Below are 24,798 nucleotides of genomic sequence, written 5' to 3' on the forward strand. Positions count from 1 at the left end.
TTATATATTTCAGTAGGACTGCCCAAAGTAATACTCCTTAACAGCTGCTAAACTGGCAGAATCTGGATTCACATAATTGAATCACCTTAAGTGGTCTTTAAGAGTGCCTGTTTAAAATATATGAATTATATATGCACACTATTTTGTAACGTAAGGGACTTAGGGTATTATATGTTTCCCAGCAAACATTCACAGACACATAGGTGGACACACATATGCACATGTATACTCAAAGAAAGTAAACTTGCCAACCTGCTAAACAGTTTTGGTAAGGTAAAAGCAATGAGCATGAAAATACAGTCATCTGCTTCTTTAATGCAACTCCAAGTGAGGGTGTAGGGTTAATGATTTCTGCATCGATACAAATTCACTGCGTAACTCTTCCTATCACCACTTCAGATTATTGGAAAGGTTGCTCTGTGACTTTTGGTAACCTTGATATTTACAGTGTACTTCTAGTTGTTGCACAATCTTTCCTCTCACAGTTGCTTAATGTAAAAAAAAACCCCACTTCTTTAGTATAGTGGATAAAAACCTAGCTTTTCACCTTGAGGACCTCAATTTTAGTTCATTCCATAATCTGAAGTGGAATGATCTTAATGGTCTCTACACAATGTCTAATGGGCAATAATCACCACAACCACCAAGCGGTAGTTTTCTCACAGACTCATTTTAAAAGCTGTACATGGACATGGAATGCCCACTGACCCCAAGGAAAATGTTTCTGTGTTACTGCCGAGATACAACATAAAGAAAATGCTCCCTCTCCCCATCTGACCTTCAGTCCCTTCATCTAGCCCTGTCTTTCTGGACAGAATACTCCATTTACCTGAGCTCATTCTTCCCATCCCACCCCTTGCTTCTTCATACAAGATACACTGTATTTGCTATCTCTGCCCACATTATTTTGTCTGTATCTTTTCCCATTCTTCTTTATTCTGTGGCGTGCCCCTTAGGTCTGGCACTACTTGGCACTGTGCTTTGTGTATGGCTTAGTGCATGTTCCTTATTCTCAGAATAAATGTGATTACCAGCACTATCAAGGCACCCTCGGGGGGCAGACCCCAAGGTACCTGTTGTAATTAATGGTCTGAAAGTGAATCTGATGAAATTCACATATTGGCTGATTTCATATGCACATCTGTCATGGTGGGTGACATCTCTGTGTTTATCATCACAGAGGGAACCTCATGACCAAAGAAAATGGTCATTGAGCTGTACCTTTATCTCACCTACCTTTAACCATAAAAGAGACAAATTGCCTAGTCTAAGCTAAGAGTTAGATTTCTGCTATTGTTCATGAATAGAGAGGTGGGCATTTCTGAGTGGGGATTTATTTCACCTGAAGACAACTGACTAGCTGAGCTGAATGGCTCTCTGGAGGTGCCTATCCTTTTCATGGCACTAGCACAGACATAAAGCCTCAGCTAGTTAACCAGCCTTGGAGAGCTGTACCTCCTCACCTTGTCTTTGTGGCCCAGGTCTACATGAATTTCAGGTGAGTCTTAAAAGAGTATGGGAAAACAGGAAGTCTCTTCATTCAGGAATTTGTTTTGGCTGCAGATATGTGAACATGAGAATGACTCCATAGTCATTCATGTGGAAGGAATAACAGCAGATTGGTTGGTTGGGCTAGAAACTTCCCTCGCCTTCTCAGAGATCCAGCTTGATTTCTTTGCCTTAAGTGGGATAGTAGAGAGAAAAGGAGAGAAAAGGTGGATAAAAAGAGGAAGTGCCATCTACCCCAGGGTCAATAGCAAAATGTATTTTGTTTGACTGCATCCTTAGCTGTTTTTTAAATTTTTGTTGCTTTCTTCTACTCTTAAAACCTAATGCAGTGGGCATCCTTCGTTGTATTTCAGAATTTCAGATATTTTAAATACAGTCTGCCTTTTTCTCCTCTCCCCTTCTCACCCCTGAACTTGACCTGCTAGCCCAGAACTGGGGCTGCATGATCCCAGCAGAAGGCCTAGGTAAGATCAAGGCACAATACAGTGCACGTGCTGCCAACGTGAGGGTACTGGTCCTGGTCAGGATGGTGCTGCACCATTGGGCCTGAGAGTTTTAGGTGATTATCTGGCAAAGGTACAGACAGGAACGGAAAAGTAGCTGTGGTGGTTAGCCATGATAGGCAGCTCCCACACAAAGGTGGCAAGGAAGCAATAACAGAGAATGGGTGTAAGAGCAATATTAATCTTCTGTTATACCATACTAACTACATGGATGTAATCAATTCCTTTAGTGTAGATACAGTAATACTGATTTCTTCCTTTGGGACAGAAAAATTAATTAGGGTGAGATTCCCTTCAGCTGGCTTTAGACATGCAAAAAATAGGCATTGAACCTGAACTGTTTGTTCAAGGTCTCTTTAGAGTCAGTGTAAAGATATAACACCTCATGGGAATTCAGTCCACCTCTGAACAAGTACCTCATGCAGGATAGATGAATCACTCCTTGGAGGTACCTATCTCTCTTCATTTTTAGAGGGTTACAGCTAGGGAGAATCAATCCTTTTCCTCCTGTAAAATATTTATGTGATTTCAATAGTCATCTGACCATAAAAAAGGCAGGCAAGAGCATATTGTACAACACAGATGTGTTGTATGCATACACCAATATACATACATGGGCATTCATAGGGCTCCAGGAGCCAGAAGTACAGGGCCTTAAATATGTCCATTTAGGGGAGCAACACTATGAAATAGTTCCAGTGGAGAAGATTTAAAGGCAAAACCTGCTTCTTCTGTTGGAGATTTCCAGTTTATTAACCCTGTTGGAAGCTGGGAAAACTACACTTTCAGACTTTTGAGAAACAGACAGACTGGAGAGGATGGTAGTTATAGGTAAGCCTTTATTAATCCCTGACAGACTGCTCTTGTAAGCAGGAGTTATAATGACTATTGGTTGAACCATACTATTTGTAAAAAAATATTTAGTAAGTATGGATAGAAAGAGTTTTAACAATGAAAGCAATGAAAATATCTTCAGAAAGAAACACTTTAAAAAGGAGTTAAAAACATGTTCCTACTCATGATGAATAAACATCATGCTCATAAAAACAAGGAAAAGGGTATTAAGGAATATCTTTTACTTTACTTTCCTGTATAATGAAAATTCATAGTAAACAAGAAAGATACAGCATATAAACCTTAATTTTGAGCTAGTTATTCCTGAGGTTCCTTTATGTACCACTTTAAAGTATAATATATATTTTTATTTCCGCTTAGTTTTAAAGGTATGAACAAATAATATACCTAAAAAGATATTGTTTTATAACTGGTTTGTGATAGAATATTTATAGTAGTTGTTTATCCATAATAATGTTGTATATTTAACACAAAGATGAAAAAAATACAACATTGTTGGCTTAAGGTAAAACTATGTGTTTTTATGGTTTACATTTCAGTATTAATAATTAATGAGTATACAGATGATTTTGTTTCCCTTTTAAAGGAGCTTTCTAGGACAGTTACATTTCAAAATTACTAAAGAGCTAGTTTTTAGGTGTTTAACTGTAAAATGGTTTGTGATGAAATACAGATGGCTTCATTTTTTATAAGAATGGTCCTTAGTCACATTAGGTGGTACTGCTAAAAGTTTTTCTTTTCCAGACCTTCAAATGCCTTTCATAAGTGATGATATGGAAGTTTCGGACAGACTAGTGAGATGTGATTCTGTTCATTGGATCAGGAGACTCAAAGATCTTGGTTACGTTTCTTGCTGAGGTGCCAAGTGCCACTGGAGAGGTGGTAGGATAACCAAGATATCTATACTGTGTGTTGGATGGACAGATACAAACCTGGACCTATATACCTGACTTATCAAGGCCAGGAGTGATATCTTATGCTGCCTAGAGTGGCACTAGATGCTGTATTTAGGAAAAGGAGTCCCTCACTTACCTAAGGAGACATTGATTTTATGGAGAGGTGACTTGCACCCTTGAAGTTGCCTTTGTCAATGATAAAGGGAATCTGGAGTGACTTGTCCAGTCATGGGCATTTAAGCTGTAAAAGTAAATTTAGGTGAGCTGAATTTTACTTTTGAGATCCAAGTCCAAAACCTACTTCTCTAATCTTCTGTTCAGCTGCCAGTTCATCCTGGAAGGCCCATAAAATATTTAAGTTTCTAATTCCTATGCTTCCCCTGAATTTCATATAAAAGCTGAGAAACAAAGTTAGCATTTAGGACCATAAATTGATAGATCTCCAGCGCCAAAGCCAACAGCGTAGTGGTGTCATACCAATGAAACAAGGAGCCTTAATGCCTTACAGCTGTTAAGTATGTCTGTTAAAACACAGCTGGAATTGATCCTGCTGTTTTCTTTAAGAAAGTCTTATCATTATGATTAAGATTTGGGTTCAGGACTTGTTTCAGCTCCAGATAACTTGAGGTTTAATTCAGGTGTTCATGAATGAGCCCCTAGTGCTATTCGAAACATCCCAGGTTTATTTGTCTGCAGAGCTGGTGGACATAACACATGAACTAAATAGACCTGTGTTGTCAACCAAAGGGCAGCTGGAGGTCTACCCTGTACACATTTACAGCTCCAGATGCCTATATATAGGCAACTGGATGAATTTCCTAACGTCAATGTATAAACTTCAGAGGGAGGCAATGGTATAGCCAGATTCTGTGGCTGATGTTTCATAGCTGCTATCTCTACGTGAGTCTGCTCCCGGTAGGCAAACTCTCTGGACTGCTCTTTGGTGCTTAGCTCTCTCCAGTAATCAATTAGGAAGCCTAAGTACCCAATTTAGGCAGTCTGTGACTGCCTAATTAATGTTCTTAATTTTCCTAACTCCTGAAAGGGAATTAGGAGATGATATAAGTCTTTGAGACTGTGCCCAAACAGCCAGCACTTCATTATTGAAATTATCCAAGAGTCTAAAATCTGCTTCTGAACAATCTGATACCTACCTAAATCTTGATCCCCAGGATATATAACACATGCCTATACAATCTTTAGATTTTGTTATTTTATCTAACACATTTATTGTATATGTAATGTGATAGGAATGTGTTTAACTACTGATATACCTTGCCAAGTTCTGTGGCCCTGTAAATGAATGGGGGATGCCAAGCCCTTCAGGATTTGTTGCATGAAACTAGAATAGAGCATATGCTTTAAGTTTAGTGTGAACTTGTTTTCATTTAAAGGTAGAAAATTCTGATTCAATTCATTTTGTTTTGTTAAGGATTTGAAGCCACATCTCTCACCAAAATGTTCTAAGCATCAGGCTAGTAGATTTTCTGGGGTTGGCTGCTCACAGCTTCTCCTTTCGAGATGTGATGTTCCACTTCACAGAGAGTGATTAAATATTCATTAAGCTAGTGAAAGAACAAGCTTCTCAGAAGACAGAAAGAGTCTGGTACTTAAGGCAGTCACCTGGGAAAAAGGGAGATCTGGATTCCAGTCACTGCTGTAATGATTACTCACTATAAAATACATACACTGGTTCACGAACTGGAACCCAGCTTCTTTTTTCTCGTGGGGAGGGGCGTTGACTATCAAGTACTTCACACTTTCTGTCTGTTCCAGTGATTACTTAATTATCCAGGAAAGATGTGGCTGGGGAGAACAAGCACTTCTCTAGGAGGTGGGAGATTGTAGTTCCATGTGGCAAAGAAAACTAAGTGTGCATTTCTTAGGCCCTTTTATAATCCAAAAGCTAGAAGAGGAATGCTGTAATTCAGGACTTTAGAATCATGGAATCCCAAGAGGAAGACAGCATCTCCTCTAATTCAAAAGTAAGTTGCAGCACGGGAAAGGTTTAAGGCATATGCTTAATCTTGACATTTCCTGAAGTGCTTCCTTGCCTAGCATGTTTTTGAGGATTCCATCTTTTCCATACAATCTATAAGGAAACAGACTAACTCAGGACTGCAGATTTTCCTGCAACAGTACCTCTGTTGGACAGGTGCTGTGATATTTAACTTGCAGATCTGTCCTCTAAAGTAAAATTCTCAATGACATTTTGCATTGCTTTCATAACTCCTCTTGAACTCTGTGTAGTTTTTACCACGGACTTAAGAAGGGGCAGACCTGTACCAGCAGAGATGTCTTTTATGTCCCATTTTCCCCATGCAATTTCAAAGGAAAAAGAGCATATATCCTGCTAAACACATGTTTCTATAATCATTTAATTCTTGATGCAAAGACAATGGATATTTCTCTTTGATTTTTTTTAAACATGTATGTTGCTATGCTGACAAATGTAAACTTATGTACATTGATGTGAATAATTTGAACTTCTAATTTGCCTAATGGAGATGTGGCTCTCATTTATTAACAGATGACCTAGGAAGTTTCAGGGTTATGTTGCATGGGGTGAATCTGAGCATTAAGTTATGTCTATGAAGTTTCTAATTCAGGACCTGAATTACCCATATCTGCCCAAGAAAACACCTATTGGATGTTGAAAACTTCTGGCATTAGGCATGAGAGAAACAAAAGAAAAATAAATATTGACTCCCTTATAGAACACATTGAAAAAGAATTAAAAAAACCAACCAGACAAATCTTTGCCATGTCACAATATGAACCAGAGTTAAATTTTCACCTGGAAAGATAAACAACTGGTTTTCCTTGCCTCAGAAAGTAGATGGAAGAAAGGATTCGGGAAAAAGAGGGGGCTGCATAAAGATAAATCAAAGTAGACCTTAAATAACCCCTTCTCATTTTCTCCTTGCTTTATCTCTCTCTCTCCCTCCTTCCTGCCTACTATTAATTCTTTACTGTTTCCTTTTATCTTTGATTTCTTCCCTCTTTCCCTTCTGCTATTTTTGCTTCCTTCCTGCATTCTTATCCCTCTATCCAACCACAGGCATTCCAGACTCACTTGCACAGAATATTCCTCAAAACCATCCTTAAATGAAGGATTTGGCTGCAAACTCACTCACAGTTACTTCTTTCTGTCCCAACAGAACAAAATATTTATCCAGAAAGGCATGATAGGAAAGCTAGGATCCTCTGTCTCTGAAAATAGTCTTTGAACTTTTCAGCCAGAGGAAGTTTTCTGTTGGCTATCACTTATGAAAAACTGTTGGCTTTGTTCATTTTTATTCTTATTCGCTAAAGTTCAACAACCTAAAAGAAATATCTGGGCCTTGATCCTTGAATCTATTGAAAGCACAAAAGAGAAAGAGGGGACTAGAAAGGAAAACTATTAGGTTACATTAAGTGTGTGCTCTTCCAGACTGAAAGAGAGCAAGATGAAGGATGAGATGTGGATAGGATGAGGCAAGAGATACAGAAATTCTCCCTAAAGCCTCTTACTTGTCTGCTGCTAATAACCCTTTTTTAGCTTCAATATGCCAGCAGCTCTCTGCACTATCTGCCTTTCTAAAAAATAAAAGGATAAAAGACATTTTAAATAATTCCAAATTTAGTCATGTTAAGAAAAAAGAAGTGAAGGAATGAGAAGCCAGCAAGCAAGTGGGCTCCTTGGTGTGGCTCAGAAGTGCTGGAGGTGGCTCACTTTGAGGGGGCAGGCGGCACTATACTGGCTGGTGTTCCACTCCTGCCCTGGCATCTGAGATTCATGTTCCAATTAGACCCTAGACTGGGAAGTACTCAGGGATGCTGCTAGGTCACATTTTAATTAACATTCAGAAGATTCTTGGAACACATTGGGAAGCTCATAAAATAATTTTACTTGTAACTGTTTTACTATTTTCCCTGTTCCTCTTCACTAAGCCTCCCTCTTCTAACTAAGGAATGAGACACAGGCTTCTCATCTTGCAAAGCAAAGCCTGGTTCCCGCCACAACCTGCTGATGGTCATTTTAAAGGAGTCACTCTAAATTAATTTATTAATGCCAGACTCTTCCTGTATGTGTGCAGCCAATGCAATCGTATGGAAGGAAAATCCATCAGGGGCTTTAAAGCACCTTAAAGCACTTTAAAGTTGCTTGAGTGTCAGCAGGCTGGGTAAGGTGTCCTGCTCAGGTATGCAGAGTGGCCAAAATAATTAGACCCCTATTTAGTGATTCATGAGAGACTTCATGCAGATTTCTGTGATGTCAATGGCAATCAGTATGAAAGGGGCAACAAGGGGCAATTATGTATCTGATTGCTTTCTCTTAAGTACTTATGCTAACCCATGACAATATCAGATCTTCAATTAGCAACATAACTCGGTGTTTAAAGCGCTTCATGAAGAAGAAAGGCAAGTATTCCACAGCCCTCTCAGTCTGAGGGTAAGAATTTATAGATATGCATGCCCTAATTTTTCCCTTTGGACCTACTTCACCTACTACACACACTGAATATACGCCTATGAGGTGGAGGATCTTTGCAGGGTGAGACCACAGGCTAGGGTGCACATAGAACCTGGCTGTTCCACACCTGGCTGGGGAGTTTAGCACCAGAATTACTGCATAACCTGGTTAAGTGATTTAGCCACCAGACTAGTGTGTAATATTTGGGAATCACAGGGGTGTCGTACCCAGCAGAGCGCAAACGATTAAAGGTCAGTCTGAACAGATCTAGCAAATCAGGTTCTTCTAGGAACTTCTCTCTCTCTCTCTCTCTCTCCTGTTAGCATTCTGAAGTGCTGATAGATGCAAAGCTGCATTCTGAAAAGTCATCCCAGTTGCAAAAAGAAAAAAAAAGAAAAGATGATAAAGAAGGTGTCTTAGTACACCTAGCAGTGTTATACTGCTATGCTATCTTACAAGCTTTTAAGAAATCCACACACTGTTAATTCTAAACAATCCAAATCTAAACAATTGAAGTCTATGAAGCCTATCTTGGGGCTGCATGAAATTTATTTTCCTTCTGGTAATTTTCTTAATAGCACTTAAGGCATTAGTCACTATAGCCTAGTCAGAGCTCCCGATACTCTGGAGACACTCCTGAAAGACTGAAAAATTCCAAACAGTTTTTATGGCAGAAAAAAAGGCAGGAGGTATAGACAACTGTAGTTTTACTGGCCATTTCTAATAAAACAAAGTCTCCAGTTTTGAGAAAAGATTTGCTGAAATGCCATCACCATCCCCTCCACCAACTCAGAACCCTTTCAGAATTCACCCTGCTGAGTACTAATCAGAAATAATGAGAAACAACTGTGAAATTAACAGCAAATTACTTAGTTTCTAAGATGTGAAAAGAATTGCAGTCTACATTAATGAAGCTCTTAGTTTTGAGAGTGAAAACCAAGTCCTGTAGTTCATCATCACAGAAAAAATGAACTAAAAATGGTATAAAAGCAGCCAGACAGTAGAATTTTGGAAATATTAATTTGTGTACCATCCAGTTTGGCATAATATCCTGTCTTTATTCTATTTGTAAGTGAAAGGAAGAAAAGAAAATTCAAGGTAGAATAAAAAGAGATGTGGTTTCAATATACAGTTGTTATTAGTGTGCACGCTTAGATGTTTATCTGCATTGACCATTTAGATACTGTAAGAAGAAATGGACAGGAGGGAAATATTAGACACTACTGTTGTTTTTCACAGTCTCAAGAAATTCTAAACCTGCCGATGTACATCTTTAGGACCTTTTCTCCCTTTTTCTTTATACTTTTCCTGACCTAATGCATTTGCACTGGACTCCAAGATTCAGCACATCTGTCTGCTACTTCTTTTTTTTTTCTTTTTTTCTTTTTTTTTTTTTTTGTGTGCTAGGAGCCTCCAGAGCTCTCTCTCTGCTTTCCCGTTGTTATCAACCAGAACAGAGGCCATGCACAAGTTTAGTTCTCTTGCAGATCATCTCACTTTCAACAGCAGTTTTCCTTGGCTCTCACTACCACCATCCTCTTGGCACAGCTGGTACAGAGTCCTCACGCACTGGATTCCATGTCAGAGAGACTCTCATCCTGACATGGATGGGTCAATGTGACATGTTTAGAGAAACCAGTGTAAAGCCATGTTTGAATTACAAGATCTTAGGTGGAAGACACTGCCTTGCTTTCATTTCCTCTAGTGGGTTTATACGTAGAAGAAAATACCTACCAGTTTATACCAAGAATGTAGGAAGGTAACAGATAAAATGAATTCATTTGATGGAGGTTGGTTAGAAGACAGCTCATTCCTTTTAAAATATTTTGGAAGTGATGGTGACCAAAGGCAATGGAAACATTTATATCTTTACATGAGTTAGGATGGGATTAGCTTCAATCAGAGGTAATTTCTTAGACTCCTTTTACAGGCAACAAACAACAACAAAAATATGCTTCTGGGGAGTTATACTTCTCTTCTGAAAGTAGATGTCCAAATACATCAAATGAATTGAGATCTACAAATGTGTAGTGTTCCTCATTGCCTAAATATCTAGACAACTAATTTATATGTAAATGTACACATGTAAAACATCTCAGGCCGGCCAAGAGGAACCTCACACATATTATATTTTTTCAGGTACAGATTCAGGAAAATCACTTAAAATGTACATCTAAAATATATGGAGGCACTTCAGCACTCTCATCAACTGGACCTCCTAGTACAAAATTCAGATACCCAGCTTTATTATCCTCACACATCCACTGCTGAGATCCTCTAGGACAAACTACTTTTTGAAGGAGGTATTGGAGTGATCCAAAATGATACAAGGGAGTTAGTAAGTTGTCAAGTGTCATGGATAGTCAGAGGCACTCAGACCTGTTCTGCTGCTACAGGGTTGAATGGTGCTTTAGTCATATAACACTATGGGACCCATATATTTATTTGTTTGTTTGGTGTAGAAAAAAAAAAGAGGAAAGTATATGAAACCTTTAAAATTAACACAGTTGTATTTAGGCAGTAAATAAATACTTTTGGAAAAAACTGTTTTAGGAGAAACATATTTCTAATGGTCTTTTGCATTTTAGTGCATTTTTATGGCTGCTTTGATATCACTTTTAATTTAGTCTGTACCTTTTGTACACTGAGCAACAGAAAATATTTCTTTCAAGAAAACACTCAAATTAGGATGAAAAAGAACACAAACCATTCAGTTTGTTTCCTTTGTTTTCACATGTGTCATACCTTGGAAAATATTGAAGTGATGATGTGTCTCTGATTGAAACTATCTCCACGGCTTGGGGAATTCAGTTTATTTGAAGGAACCTATCTTTGCTTGTTCATTGCATTGTTCTCTTGATTTTCTTTCTCACCATCTCTTTTTTTTTTCATTTTCCTCTGACTAACAGGAAATTGATTTTTTTCTAAGTAGGATGGTTATTTCTGTGCTCTTTAGCTAAGTATTTAATTTGATACTTGATTTAAAAAAAAAATTCAACTGTTGTTGGTTTGTCTTTACTATGTGTTGCTTTAATGATTCTTGGTAAGCTTCCTATGCATTGATTAATGCAAATAAATAAAATGCCAGTATTTATGGTAAGAAGGAATACGCATACGTATATTTCCTGTATATTAGTAATCTGACTCTTTTGTTCTCTTTCTCTCTCTAAATACTATTCCATCACAAAATTGATTTTTCTCCTTTCCAATGCAGTGCTACAGTGAAACAAAAAACCCCAAAGTCTACAATTAATGGGAATCCTAATTACTTCTTACAGGTAAACATTTAGAAGGAAAAATTAATTTTCTTTCAGTCTGCACAGCATGAGTATTATGTGTCATAAATGTAATAACTGTTCTTGCCACATGCAATTCAAACAAATAATTATTTGTGAAAATCTGAAAAAAAATGTTCAAATCCATTATTTGGAGGGAAAGCTGATGAAATATTTTCTCATTTCATTTGTGAGGAGCTCTGTTTTGCTAGTCAGAATAAAATAGATATCTAAAGTAAAGAGCAGCAAGACACAATATCTCATCAACTGAAATGAAAAAATCTCATTTATCTAATCATACACTCCTATTATATTTGCATTATACCAAAGTGCATCAGTTCATCTAATGTAAGACTGGGGGAAGGGAGAAAAAAATAGGTGATGAAAGAAGAAAAGTTATTCACTTAATTTGCTTGCCAGGAAAATTTTTAAGATGCCATCATATGCTGTGAGAATAATCAGAGTGCAAAGCCAGCTCTAGGAGGGGTAGAAGTGGGTATCTTCATGATGACTTATCTCCTGAGGACACTACAGAAGCTGCTGCCTCATCCAGAATAAATTTTCTGGAACAGTTCATGCTAGACCATAATCATGACCAAAAGGCTTTCTCAGCTGGCTGATAGGTAGTTACCTTTGCAGACCCCTGTATCAGGACACAATACTTCTTTTGCAGGTATTTACAACACTATTGACAATTCAGGTGAATTTGTAACTTCTTTGTTGGGGGACCTGTTGTCCTCAGAGTTCCAAAATAACTAGCAAAGGCTGTGGATACAAGCAAATTGTCCTTTTCTGCTACTTCACTTAGGGTTCTCTGCTGTTAAATACCCAGGAGCACTTGGTGATGCTGGCTTGACCTGCCAGGATAAACTTTTCCTTTAATTAAAATATCTGCTTTAACATATAATCTGCCAAATAGCAACATTAGTCAGAGCTTTAGAGAAAGGTGTGGAAGGAAGAGAGTAAGAAAACAAATATTTACTAGAAAATCCCAGTTAATGAATGTTTGGAATCAGACTTCAGGAATTCGCAATAAAAATACAACTGCAATCTGTCGTATTAAAGAAGTCAGTCAGTAGAACTGGTTGCAAAATGAAGTTTCCATTTCATAGGAATTTTCACATTTCCAAATGCACTCGTCTTTAAAATATGTGAAATGCTGAAATCTCAAATTATTTCCTATCATAGAAAGCCTGCAATATTTTTTATTCAGTAACTTCAAATAACTGTATTACAAATAATTACTTTGATAAAGCCAAAATGTTTTATTTATGAAAAGCATAATATTATCATCTGAAATAGGTATAACAACGTTTAAAACTCCATTTTGATTTTGATCTACTCAGAATCATCTAGTGGGTCACAAAAGAAATTTTTTAATGAACAACACCCTCAAAAATGTTTAGAGCCCCTTTGAAACTGACACTGTATATGCAGCAATCGAACATGGGAAGATACAATAGCATACATCCACAACTTCAATTATGAATTGCATGTTTCAGATACCCCTCCATGGCAGTACTCACAATCCAGCGGAGCTAGCAATATAAATCACAGGGCATAATGTAATGGAAAGGCAACTTGATAGAAAAACACCCTGCAATTTTAGCAAACAGCATGTGCACAGTGTTGGTTTACAGCATAGAGGGTGTTCAGTAAAAGCTGATTAGCTTCTACACAAGCTGCAGAAGCCTACTGAGTTTGACGTGACATTTCTCCAGAGCCACACATGCTGCTTCAGAGGACTTTGGCAACAAGCAAGAGCTAATCTTAGCTGTCGTCATTATGTCCACTGGTATGGACTGGGCCAGGTGACCATCTGGCTAATGAGTGCTTAGATTTGGTTAAAGTAATGAATCTTGCTAAGTGTTTCCTAGAGGAGGGTACAGGAGGATTCTCCCAAGGGCCCCTATATCCAAAATCCTGTCTGTTTGACAATCCCTGTGGTGAACTCTCACACATCTCATTTCTCTTTCCTGCTAAAGTTTTTCTCAAATTCTCATAGTGTGCTAACTTATCAGGCACCACCAAACTTGTCAGGCACTCAGGGAACAAGCCACCATTAAAAAGGGCAGGCTGTTAATGAAACACAGCAAAGGAATTGCATCTTCCTACAGTCACTGTGATGAGGGTTTAGGGGATGCAGTGGATGACTGTGATGTTCACAGTGTGATATCCTCTACTGCCAGTCAATAAGAGAAATTGAAAGAATATTTTAACAAGTTTCAGTGCAAAGATTTTACCTTCCCAAGGGCCCCTACCTTCCTCTCCCAGGCTGAAATAGCACGCGACCATGACATTCCAGCTGAAACCTTACCATGAAAGGTGACACAGCTTCAGAAAAGAGAGGTCATTCTACTCAGGAGCCAGAGGACTGTGGTATCCTCCCTGAAGCTGTGGATTCAAATTCCTTTAAGCAACAGAGGGACTTAATCTCAGCCTTGCACAACATGGGTTACCACTTCACTGAGATTCACCATCATTCATTCTTCTGCCAGTATTTCATAGGGACCCTAACCTTTTAAATATGTTAGAGTTATGAAACAGACACTTCACAGCAGTGAGACACTTCTGGAATGGGAAAAACAAGGAGATAGTGTTCTTGGGCAACCTTGAGTGACAGCAACTGGGAGCATGATGGGTGCAAAGGCCATCCGGGATCAACCAGGTTTCAAACAGAGACCCTAAAGAAATAGCATTTGGATTTAAATATATAAAACAGTAGTTAAACATTTCAGTGTCATTTAAATCCCTTTGTGTATCTCTCTCCTACTCCCTCTATCACTCTTTCTTGTTCACACATGTCCTTGTGACTACATTTAAGTATCAGTATTCTCTATTAAAGAGATCACAGTATGCACACTTTTGAGGACACTTGCCTGTCTTTTGTCCATAATGTCTGTGCTCCTCAGTCACAGTTTAACTTTTTCAATAGTGAAGCTGTAATACAGAGCACAGATAGCAGATGTGTGCTCCTATGCCACCCTGCAAAATCAGGCATTTTCTCTACACTGACTGTCAATACTGCTTTCAATTTCATGCACTTTAACACTGACTTTGTTATGATTTTCTGAATAAATTAAATGGATGAATTAATAAATTTGGAAAAAAAAAAGGAAAATAAAAGCAAAACACTTGCTGAAATTCACAGGTGTGCTCATTTTTGAATGCTAGTGATAAAATTGGAAATCACAGTTAGTCTTGCTGCAGACCTTGCTTGGAATTGTTAGCAAGAGTCTGTGACCAGCTTCAGTGCTTGAGGTATTTAATGAAAACCACTGGAAATCTTCATACCTAGATTTGAGTAAAGCCTGTCCTTGATGGCTTCAATCAGAATTGTGTGTTTAACCTGAATATGCTTCAGGTCACTGCTCAAAGTTGCCCTTTATAAGAATACCACTTCCAGCTTCCCTTTCTAATAGCTATAGAATTTTTTTCTAGTGCCTGAAAACATATGATCTCTCAGGCAGCTTCTGAGTAAATAACCTTTACTATGTCAGCTTCTCTGCCCAATTTAGTTCTCCAGTGAAGTCCACAATTTTAATACAGATTTTGTTAATGGTTCTTTGTCTGAAAAGATTATCTTTCCTCCTGCAAAAGCTTTCCAGTTCTATTTTGCTTCACTTTGGATTTCAAGACAGTCATTTGTAGAATGATTTGCATTTTGTAGGATTGGTCTTGACACACCTTTCTGATAGATTTTCCCTCAAACATGAGAGTTCTTATGGAAATGACACTTGGCTTTATGCACTTTCCATTTCTTATCCCTGACAGTCTGTTCAACTCATACAAGCCGGCACGTTCTCAATCTGCGGCACCCAACTGAGATTATCATCTTTGTACAACTTGTTAATGTCAGTGGCATTTAGAAGTCTCTGCACTGAGCTATGAAATAATTCAGATGCAGAGAGAATCCCCCAAAAAGGCATTTGAAAAGAGTGCCTGCAGACAAAAAAAATTTAAAACATCCACTCTCATGAACCTTCCCGTTTAAGGGGATTTTGCCAAACAGATCTGAAGCTCCCCGAATAATAGTAGGGGCATTGGCCAGCTCTCTTGGGGCGGATGGGCTAGTTAAGATGGCATAATACTCCCAGCATGATGTCAGTTCTTAATTCCAGATGTTTTACCCAGAAAAAAACTTCACCTCTCCCTTCCTATACCCTTTAAAAAGTGTTTATTCATTATGTGGTTCTTCAGTTTTCTGCTTACTGCTCTTGATGTGAGGTACTGCCACTTATTGTTTGGCCTTATTCTATCCCAATGGTTCTCTAAAAGCTGTCCATTTGTTGTAAACTAGGCTTTACTCCATGAAAAGAAAGTAGGCTTTAACTCTGTTCCACTTTATCCCTTTTATGACATTCAAGTGGTGAAGAGGCAGAAGAGATTCGTAGGATATGAAAGACATCCTTAGAAGTTTTCTCAAGAAAAGGCAACTTAACTTCAAGTATTTCTAAAGTTTTCTTTCATCCTTTTTTTTTTTTTTTTCCCCATCACCTGTATGTTTAGTCCTACTGGAGAACATGTTTTTGTAAATTCAGCTTTTTACCTTAAGCCTGGCTGGACATAAAATCACAACCTGCCTTCACTGGGTACTAAATTTTGAAGATAGTAGAGCAATGTTTGAAATGGGAGGGTGAGAATTTAATTCCACAGCTACGTCAAACATGTAAGAGAAAGTGTATATTGACAAGTGTACAAAATACTTTAAAATTTTGTAGCTGGTTGCCTGTAAAATGTAAGGTGCTGCTCTAGTTATTTTAGCACCCCAAATAGTGGGTGTGTGAGGGCTGCAGATGCCCTCCCAACCTTGTCTTGGGGTATTTCCGAGTGCTCACCTGAATGTCTCCTCTGGTTGGTGTGTAGATTTAGGGTTATACTCAGCACCATTTGTGACCATGAAGTATAGACAATATTAAATCAGATCATGCTTGAAGAATTGCCTTTTCTATCCTTGTAACATGCCCAACATGAATGTTATGCACATTAAAAGAATTTTCTTCTGTTTGAATGTTGACAGACTGGTATTTTTCCTGAAACAGCATTATGCCAATTGATACTGTCTAATATCAGAAATCTCCAAATAAACCTCGAAATTTCTTGAGGTATATCTGCATTAGGCAATCAGATTTATCTGACTGCCACTAATTGCAGCTGTTACTGCTGAGTGAGGCAGTACCATGCAGAACAAATACAAGCTTTGGTCCTGGAAACAATATGCCTGGATTACAGCACTGTGGCACTTTAAACGAGAAATCTTCCTCCTCTGCAGGGCTAATTAGTTCGGTTCAGGATTGCATTCCTGTGATCACAGTGTTTCGTGTCATAGGGCTATCAAGTATTATGTGTTGGTCTCTATACTGTAAACATAAGCAGTCAATAACTAAGCTATTATTTATTAACAAGGTACAGAGTACTAAATTCAAGGAGATTTCCTGTCAGGTTCACGTTTCTATTTGGATTTTCAGTTGTTGGAAGCTCATTTCGCTTCAGTTTTTACTGCTCAGACTGTGTTTCAGTGGGGTGTCGGAGTGTGGGATGGGCTAAGCTCCCTGCTGTTACTAAGTCCTGTTCTTCTTTCTGCTGCTACGTGGGCAATACTCCTGCTCACCTTATACCACGGTAGATGATCTGGCTAATCTCATCAGTCCTTTGAAAACTATCCTATCATAACACAGCAATAGCATCAACGAGTATTTAGCTTCTGGTAGGTCACCAAACTGAATCAGTCTGATAAGTGCCAGGTTAGCGAGAAGGAGAGAGGAGGAACCATGTAGCTGTTACCTGGGGAGAAGAAAGGCAAAACCAGCAAGGGGTGACTGGGAACTTCTCCCTCTTTTTGGAGGTAGCTGTTAGATGAGGCCAATTTCTGGAAAAGCCATGACCTTATCAGGTAAATTAGCTGAATCCCAGACTAAATATATCCGTAACTGGGCAAAGCCTAAATCTGCAAAAGCCATGGTTCCATGCTACTATTCTCTCTTATTTGTGGCAGGCAGAGGCAAATTCATCTTAGCAAGATCCAACCAGCCCTTTTGAAATTCATAGCTCCTGAGGTATGAGTACATTAAATCACACCTTCAGATGATCCACTTAAAATAAAATAGGCCTAAAAGTCACCCAGATTTTTAAATAAATGGACAAAATTTTCCATACTGTTATGAGCAACTGAAAAGTAGATACTGTGTGGGAAATGCTTTTCACCATAGAATCATAGAATGATTTAGCTTGGAAATGACCTCTGAGATCATCAAGTTCAACCATTAACCTGACACTGTCAGGTCCACCACTAAACTGTATCCCTAAGCACCACATTTATGTGTCTTTGAACACTTCCAGGGACAGTGATTCCCTTGACTGGTCAGCCGTTTCCTGATGATTTTTTAGTGAATATTTTTATCCTAATATCCAACCTCAATGTCCCCTGATGCAATTTGAGACAATTTCCTCTTGTCCTATCACTTATTACTTGGGAGAAAAGACTGACTGACATGGTCTCCCTATCATGGAGAGGAAAGGAAAGGGATGAGACACACTGAGTGTCCAGGTATGGAGATGCAACTCTGGATAAATTTTCTAATAGGAAGAATGAAAGGAGGGTATTTTTGTGATAGAGACTGAAGATTTGGGAAGTTTATCAAAGACTAATTCCTATATATTAAATGGTAGCCCTGTCTAAAAACCTGTATTTTTATCTCTGGCTGTGAGTAACTGTAGTATTTAGTGTATATAAATATTTGATGATTTACTTTGGTTAAGAGCTATGCTATCTCTGTTCCTATCATAAATTCAAGCTCTGAAGCAATAGCTCGGACAAAACACTAAGGACTCAATTGTGCCTTGAAGGCATGGCACCACACTGGGGATAATGCAGAGGCACATCACCTCACCAGGAGCTCCAGGAGGGGCTGTGCCTCAGGCATGCACTCTGCCTCCTGCAGCTCCTGGGGAATGCAGCTAATGCACTCCACTTACATGGGCTGCAGCATGTACTCCAAAGGCAGGAGACTCTCCTGGCCTCAGAAGACCTGGAGCTTGAGACCCTTCAGGCTCATGAACCTGCCTCACTTTTTGTGAAACAACTGCACCAGCAAAGGTCCTAGCAGCAATTTTGAAGGAGCCACCATGAAGCCAAAGAGTTGTCTCTCCTCTGTACTTAGCACACACGAGTGCTGTTTGTGGCAGCTCTTTAGAAATCCAGCTGGAAGACTGTAGAGGTGTCTCAAAAGCACATTTGCACTCTGTTGGGAGAGGTTTACCACTCTGTACCTCATGTTACATCTATCCTGTCTAGTGCTGATGATATGCCTTAAGATTGCGCTGGTCTGCATGGTGTCCCAGGATGTCAGCTCAGGTATAGTATAGAGGCTGATGGAAATATTGTCCATCAAGAAGAGTACAAGGACTGCAGTGAAATCTGCTCCCCACCAGGAAAGTGGTTAGCAGAGAGGTTCATGCTCTTCTATTCTGCAGGCCTGAACACAGTGTCACTCTGCATCTCTGAAAATAGCTTGCAATATTCATATACTTGATGCTATGCAGAGGTGACTTGACTTTGAAATTGTTTTCTTTAGGGAGCAAAAGTTTGCATGCAAGGGGAATTTCATCATTTGCATAATACTGTAGGACACTGGCAAATGTAAGAAATAATATGCCTGATTGATAAAATTGGAACTCATTTTTTGCTTGCTGTTTAAAATGTGCTAAGGATGTTAGACATTCCATTTATGTCTCTGTTCATAGAGTACTTCCTCTTAGTCCTTGTTCTGTGAGCTCTTCATACATGCACAAGGTTCATATATGCTGCTGCAATTTTGTGTGTCTGCGAGAGGGCCCTGGTTGTGGCTGTGAGACTCTGGTGGATTACTGTGGTTACTTTATCCTGACAGGTAATTGCATAGCTTATTCTTAAATCCATTCTCCCCTAGGCTATCTATTCTTCTGTTTGTTATCCTCATTGCTAGAAAGTGACTAATGGCTGAGTGGAACTTATGGTAACAACTTAAACCCTTTTCTTTTCCACAGAACACTACAGAGAAGTAGTGTTCTGTGGAAAAGACAGAACAGGCATTTGTTCTCTTTAAGATTGTTTTACCTTTATTAAAAATACTTAGAACATCAACCCACCCCCTCTCAGGACTTCTCTAGAGTGAACAACCTGATTATGCCAATCTTTTCTTGCAGTCCCTGTTTTTCTTGCGCTCTGATCATCATTGTGCTTTGAGCTCCTTCCAGATGTTGTGCATTTTCACTGAAGTGCACTGACCACCATAATGCAGCTGAAGAGCCACCAATGCTGAATAAACTGGATTGACTTGGGCTGTACATATTCTATTATCACACTTCTCTTTATTATGCAATTCATTTTATTACATGTCCAGGATTTGGTGTGGTAGACAAGGCTGTAGAAAGAACAGCACTTTTAGATAGCAACCCAACTAATATGGGAAGACTCATTGAAAATCTGATGATGGAATAAAAGTTTGGGTGAAAGGGATCACAGGCTCATCATGCTGAGAACAGGAAGGAGGGAGAACAGCAGAGTAGGCATAATGGAGTTCAGAAAAGCACTCTTCAACAGCTGAGGAAACTGGTAAGTAGGGTCCCTTGGGAAGATAATATAAAGGATAAAGGAATTCAGGAGACCTGGCAGTTATTGAAAGAGACTGTATTAAAGGCACAAAGCAAAGTATTCTGATGTGAAGGAGAGCTTGGAAGAGACAATGCGGCTGAATCAGGAACTCTTTAAGGAGTAAAGAATGGGAAAAAAAGGAGATCTATTAAAAGTGGAAACAAGGACAGCTGAATAAGGGTGTGCATGGAGGATAATAGCACAAGCATGGAGAGATGAACTCAGAAAGGCTAAAATGCAAAATGACTTACAACTAGCAAGGGAGATGAAAGGCAAGCAGACACGGTTCTAGAAGTACATTAGGGAGGGAATAGAGGGAAAGCAACAAAAAGTATCATATCAGTACTGAACAGGGAAGGGAAGTGAATAACAGAAGACACAGAGAAAGGACACTATACTATTTCTTTCCTGCTTTTAAATTAACAAAACTAAATGAGGAGGTGTTAGAATAACATGAAAAAATTCACCCCCAAATTCATAGGATGTTAGCTGAAACAGCTGCAGAGATATCACTTTTTGGAATTAATTGAAGCTAAGTGAAGACTGGAAGAAGGGCACTAAGGCTCAGTCTAAATTAGCAAGTTGTGCAGCACAGCAGGAGGGGCTATGAAGAGGCAGAGTTGAATACTTTAAGACTACACAGTGCCTTTTTTCAAACTGACTTCCATTTGGTTCCATGCAGCATGTTTAGTGGGCTTTTGATGATTGTTTTCCAGTTTAGTTTAATCCAGGAGGAGCTCATGAGACTGAGTGTGAACTAAAGCATAAGGACTATTGAGAGATTTATTTCAGAGGCATGTATTTGATTTGAATTGAAATGGTAATGTTGGTGTAGCCATTTAGAACTAAACTGGGAGAAAATGAAGGAACAAGAAATAAATGTGCCTGTCTTCAATAGCAAGTCATTCTAACCTCATTTTTAATTGAAAAATAGAAAAAAAAAAATCAGTGTTTGATGAAATGAAAGATAAATATGTGACATAATTTAACTTTGGATCAGTCTGAGCATTTTCATGTAGGACTTTCAGGAGCAAATCAGAAAAATAGCTGAATAAAATTACTGCTACATTTGTGTGTGACAGGTGGAAAACTGCTGAAGATAACATATGAACTTTATTGTGAGGAGAACATTTCAAAATGGATTCTGAAGAAGTATGTACTGGGCAGGATATGGATTTATGACTTGGGTTATGGAAGTGAAACTGTATTTATGTGTTTTGTTCATGACGCTAAACTTAGGACTTTTGTAAGTGAGAAGGGAAACAGGATCTAATTGCATTAGATTGAATTCAAAATACTTTTGTTATGTTAAAGATATATTTATCAAATCAACATAATGGATTTGAGCAAGAATCTCCAGAAAAAAAAAAAAAAAAGGAGTTCCAGAGCACACAAGCTACATGGGGAATATCTAGTCAGGCAGTAGCACAGCAGAAACAAAGCAGAGGTGGCAATCAGCTCTGGTGAAAAAGAGGCAAATGTCATTCTGAGATGTGTGAACAAGAGAGTCATATTCAAGATAGAGAGATCACCATTTTACATTGCATGTGAGTCCTCAGAGGAAGCCTGTTCTTAGATTTGGGTTGCACACTTGAGCAAAGATGTTGACAAAATGCAAGAGTCCAGCTGAGCACAAGAATGACATGACATTTCAGAAAATTAAGATCTAAAGAAAGGTTGCATAAATCCATAACACAGGTGAAAAAAAAGAAAAGGAGAAGATGAAGGAAGTACGTGAAAACATGGATAAGTTGCCTCTTCATGGTTGCCTACCCAAAGAAACCCCAGGCCAGTGGGAGTAATTTGGAACATCCCAGTTTAATCAGATACTTGGTGATACCAAACCAGCAGCTGTAGCTTGACTCAAGATAAAGGTTTTTTAGCTAAGCAAACTAAACAGGAAAACAAGGTTTATTCTAAAAACACAAACGGTCACAGAATTACAAAGTTAGAGTTATCTGCCAACTCCATTTGAATGTCTGGGAATTCTCTTGGGATATCAGTTAGCACTAGCTAGCACCTATATTTGGGCATCTGAACTGACACCCAAAAACCTGTGGTTTTACTATCATGTGAAGTGTTTTGGCAAACAGATTTGAGAAAATTTTTATTTTGTCTAGGCAAGACCAGTGATTCTGGTTGCACAATGAAATGCATCTTGAACAGACACATAGAATAGGCAGTCAACATATGGCCAGTCACTATTATTTAATATATTACTTCCTTGTTCTTTTTATTACAACACCATCTTCAAACACCTTAGAAGGCAATCCACTTGTTTCATTATAGGCACACTTTTATGGGAACAAGGGATCTGGCTCAGTGCACTGCAAATAAGTGAGTTTTAATGAAAGAGTGGGTGAAAAAAATGTTGATGACGCAGGCAATATTGAGTTTGCTGAGCTTAAATATGGTATATATGTGTGATACTCTATCAAATGGATAGAACAGAAAAAGAGTTCAGAAAGGGAGATTCATGACCAAATCAATGGGAAAAAATTGTGCACTGGGATTTATGTGTGTTGAAGAAAAACAGGGAAACAGGCAACAGATGTAAAAGTTACATATCCTAGGAGATCTTAAGAATGGACTTTACATGTAAAATTGTTAAAGCCACCCTCTAACAAAGCTTGAACCATGCCTTCTGTAACCTCTTGATCTAAGAAATACAAGCACAAGTAATCAAGTGATTCTGTGATGCTGTGAACCAGCATCACGAGCAGGCACGTTTTCCTTTTATAGGCATCTTTATACAGCGTTTTAAACAACTGTACAAAAATAAACAAAAATTCTATCCCAGTGCCCTATTATTTTTTAAAACCAATATGTAGGAGGAAGTAATGAGACATATTTGATCTGATTATCAAGCATATTTCTAAAATGGTTGTAAGACTTTATTCATAAATGTCATTTAAAAATTATTTCAGATGAGTAGAAATGTCTGTGAAATGAGTGTTTTCACTTAGTATCTTTTGGTATTAATAAAAGAGAATATTAACATAAGAAAAACGTGAGAGTTCTCTGAGTAGTAGCAGAAGTTTGGTAATTTACCAACTTTTCAGTAAATGATACCAATAATTGAAAGTCTAGTGCTGCTTACCTTAACGTATTTCAACATATTTTATTTAAGGTTTTACCAAGAAATAATCCTCACATGAGAGGAAAAAAATCTAGCTCTCCAAATTCAAAGTACTAGTATCATTTACTCAGTGAAATTTATCAATCCCGAAAGTCAGCTTCCACTAATGTGCTCATTGCAACATTATTGGTGATAATATACTTAATTAGTGAATCTTATATAAGATTTATTTTATTCACAGAAGCTTGGTTTGATAAAATCCTTTATTGCAATTCGTTTAATAGGTAGACTATAGAAACTACATTAATATTACATCCATGAGCAAAGAGATTACCCCACAGTTAATGACTCCCTTGGGTTGCCCTTTTCTGTCAAAGGCACAGAGCCAAAAAATTCTATTTTCCTTCCCTCTGAAATAAGGAAATGTTGCTATGTGAAAAACCAAGTGTGGTTCTTTTTATAACATCTGGGTTGTGAAAAAATGAGAAGTGACAAAATAAATTATGTCTGAAACAAATGTTGCTCTGCTTTGTATTGACTAAAATCTGGTTTAGGGTAAAAAAACAGACTCCAAAGGCTGTTGATACATCTGCCAAATGACTCATAAAACATCTAGAAGTGATTGGGGTCAGAAGAAGAATTTAGCATCTTAAAGGATTCTGCAAGGGAAATTTTTAAGTCAAACAGTGGTGTCTCTTGGTGTATTCCTTTTGTGCGTGAAAGCAGTGACAGCTGCACACCAGTGTTCCAATGGTTTCCGCAACTTGCGGTTCAGAAGATCTTACATTTGTTTGCTTTGCCTCTACCCTTGCTTCACAAGGGCTGAAGTGTCACACAGACAATATGTGTTATGACAACACAACTTTCTTACCACTGTTCTAACACTTTTGTGGGGCAGGAGGAGGCAATTGGTGATCACCGTCTGCTGCAGATCTAGACCAACAGCTGAACATGAATCCTGCACAGAGAAAAGGGAGGGGCGGCTTGTAAAAAGTGCACTTGGTGGTCTTCCAGAAAGACTTGAATATACTCTCATCCAGCCACATGATTTCAGTCAGGGAGGTAAACATTGTTGAGTGCAGTAAAAGATTACAGTAGAAAAGAAGAATTGACAGCTATACTGGTCATGGGCATCTGCCTAATTTTATGGATAGCAAAATAGGCATACAGAGATGATGCCATAACAGGAGACCAATTGGCATTTCTTGCTATCAGAAGGCAATTCATCCCATTCTAAAATGTCTAGAGAGGTGAGTACCTACTCAAGGGAGGTACCTGCAAGTACCTACTATCCTTCACTCAAGAGACAGGTTAAACTAAATGTCTAACTTTTAATAAAAAGAAATCCTGGCCTTAGAGTCTGAGAACGTGTGTTTTGTCCTGACAACAAACATATCTTAAAAATATTTAATGTTCAACCTCTTTGAATTTCTTTTCCTTGCTCTCCAGTTCCCAGATCTGCCCAAGGCACATTTTTATTCTCATTGGCTTGGTTTATACTTACAAACAGAGCCCAGGCTCAGACTTGAGGAGCGATACTTGTTATCCCTGTCCACCACGGTTGTGGACTTGGCCCGTGCTGACCTGTTCTTC

General features: G+C 38.5%; 1 long non-coding RNA gene across 1 annotated transcript; it reads left to right on the forward strand.

Moving 5' to 3' along the window:
- Positions 1–1,390: 1,390 nt before the first annotated feature.
- LOC138118612 (uncharacterized) lies at positions 1,391–16,220 on the forward strand. The gene is made up of 3 exons (XR_011155228.1): positions 1,391–1,498; positions 11,434–11,497; positions 15,862–16,220. It is a non-coding gene; the product is annotated as an uncharacterized lncRNA (long non-coding RNA).
- Positions 16,221–24,798: the final 8,578 nt, after the last annotated feature.

Source organism: Aphelocoma coerulescens, chromosome 1, assembly GCF_041296385.1.
Source record: "Aphelocoma coerulescens isolate FSJ_1873_10779 chromosome 1, UR_Acoe_1.0, whole genome shotgun sequence".
NCBI lineage: Eukaryota > Metazoa > Chordata > Aves > Passeriformes > Corvidae > Aphelocoma > Aphelocoma coerulescens.